This window comes from Schistocerca serialis, unplaced genomic scaffold, assembly GCF_023864345.2.
Source record: "Schistocerca serialis cubense isolate TAMUIC-IGC-003099 unplaced genomic scaffold, iqSchSeri2.2 HiC_scaffold_318, whole genome shotgun sequence".
Taxonomy (NCBI): domain Eukaryota; kingdom Metazoa; phylum Arthropoda; class Insecta; order Orthoptera; family Acrididae; genus Schistocerca; species Schistocerca serialis.
Window position 1 is genome coordinate 17,501 of NW_026047887.1, and position 2,500 is coordinate 20,000.

Here is a 2,500-nt window from a genome sequence, read left to right on the forward strand (position 1 = left end):
CGATGCCGTCTTTGACCGCCACCACGTCAGGCTTGCGGATGCCCTCAGGTGTTCGGAGGTGGGGCTCCACAGAGACATTGAAGCCCCTCTGCGCGAGTCCACGGGCGACATAACGCACTACAGCGTCATGGCGCTTGACCCGGGACCCGTGCGTCCTAAAGCAAGCCTGAAGTACGTGGTTGGCGGTCTCCACGGCCTGGCACCCCGCGCGGCATCTGGTGTCCGCCTCCCGCCCGCGACTGCGCCGTGCCTTCGTAGGGAAGGCGTTGATGCGGGCGCGGAGGGCGTCGATGTATTCACGCCCAGATAGCAGGCGACTGGTGTCGGCGACCCACTGATGTTGGCCACTGACGGCGGCAGAAGATGACAGCGCCGCACCGTCAATGGCGATGTGTAGGCGCGCCGCCCACATTTCCCCAACCTGCGTTGACGATTTGAGGAGGTGGCCCTCCCACATTAGGTGGCGCTCCAGCACCTCGATCTCACGCTGCACCTCATCCATGCCTGCACCGTCGCAGGCTGGCCCTATCTTCTTCAGCGCCAGGAGACGGGACCGACGGAGGGTCGGACCCATCCATCGGCAAGATGGAATGCCGAGGCCCCCCTGGGCAACAGGAGCGTGGAAGTATCCCAGGGGGGTGTCCGCCGGAAGGCGGAACCATCTCCTGACGGCGGCCCGGATGGTGACGTCGGCCGACTTCAATGCACCCACCCGGGTGCGGCTGAGGGCCAGCCCGTGGTACAGGCCAGGGAGAAGTACGTTGGTGAGAGCGTGGAGGCGCTGTTGCGGCTTCAGCGGAGCTCGGGAGATGACGTCAAGCTGCTCCACCAGGTGGCGACGTGGATTGAAGACACAGCGACCCGCCGTGGAAAATTGCAGCCCCAGGTACCGGAAGGTTTCACCCACACGCAGGGCAGGCATGGTGGTATTGCCTGCTGTGAAGGTGACATTGCTGTCCACCTTCACCTTCTTCTCGCGCCCTGACGCGACTAAGGCGAGGGTGAAACACTTCCGGGCGTTGATCTGCAGCCCCAGGTGGGCGAGGGCTGCGGTAGCTGCGTCGATGAGGGACTGCAAGCCCCTCGGGGTCGCTGCAAACAGCAAGACGTCATCTGCAAAGGCCGCAGCGTTGACTCTGCGACCAAGGATCCGAGCTCCGATGTGGGAGGGCAGTTGGCCTAAAACGTAGTCCACCGCAAAGTTGAACAGGAGGGGGGAGAGGGGATCGCCCTGGCGAACGCCCCGTGCTGGCTGCACAGACACGCCCACGCCGGCGCCGTCCGCTATCACTGTCGTGCTGCCCTCGTAGCACCGCTCGACATACTCGACAAAACAATCCGGCAGGCCATGCGCCTTCAGCACGGGGCGAAGGGCAGCATGATCTACCGAATCGAATGCCTTAGATACGTCGATCGATGCCACAAAGACAGAGCGGCAGGAGCGAACTGCGTCGGTGAGAGCAGTGTCCAAGATGAAGGTATTTTCCAACATCCCATCCCGAGGGATGAATGCCCGCTGACGTTCGTCCACAGCACATGCGCGCATCAGGCGTTACGCGAGAACCTTGTGAAAGGTCCGCGCCAACACCGAGCAGACCGTAATGGGGCGAAAGTCAGCGGGGGATGTTGGTGCAGCCGTCTTCGGGAGAAGGGACGTTCGCGCGCGAAGCAGGCGTTCCGGAAGGGCGCGGGCCAGAAGGAAGAGATTCATCACTTTCACCAGGACTTCGTGCGGCAGGCGCCGCAACTCCGCTGGGGTAAGGCCGTCCGGCCCGGCTGCTGATCCCCTGGGCGGCAACGCGGCGGCGACCTCCTCATGTGTGACCGGCCCCCATAGGCACTCGGGAGCGACAGGCTCCGAGTGCGGGAGGAGGCGGTCACGAATGAAGCCCGCGGTGGAGATGGGCTTCTTGGTGAAGAGGTCCGCCCAGAAGTCCAGCAGACCAGGGATGGCAGGTGGCGGCTGGAGCAGGGTGCCATCCAAGAGGCCGCGCACGCAACGTGCACGCGACCGTCGGAAGGCATCCTGCGTTCTCGCGTACTCCCAGCGGCGCCGCTTGCGCTTCTGCGTCGGCGGCGCGGCAGGCGGCCGCTTCGATGGTTGGCGCGGCCGCTGTGTCCTGGTGATCGATCTCTCCCCTCTGGACCCGACCGACGCAAGGGCATCCGGGAGCATGCCCAGGATGACATCGGGCGGCGTGCCCCGCCCCAGACCTATAACACGATCCAGGGCAGAGAAACGCTGGGCGGAAGCGGGTAGCCCCGCCAGATGCTCCCAGATGGCGGCGTCAGTCGGCCCCTCCGGCGGCGGCCCGGTGGTGTCGGCCGCGAAGTCCTCGGCTGCGTCGACGGGCGGCGCAGCGGCCTCGCCCGCGTCAGGCAGCGGGCTCGCTGCTCCCCGGCGGGACGCCGGCTCTTCCCCCCGACCGATCTCAAGCGCCTCCATGAATTGGCGGACAAGCTGCTTGTGGGCAGCTTGCCGCCGTCGGCACTTGATTGC

The 2,500-nt window shown here is 65.4% G+C and overlaps 1 pseudogene; it reads right to left on the bottom strand.

The window, feature by feature from the left end:
• LOC126444966 (large subunit ribosomal RNA) overlaps window positions 1-2,500 on the bottom strand; it is a 7,954-nt pseudogene that overhangs the window by 1,941 nt on the left and 3,513 nt on the right.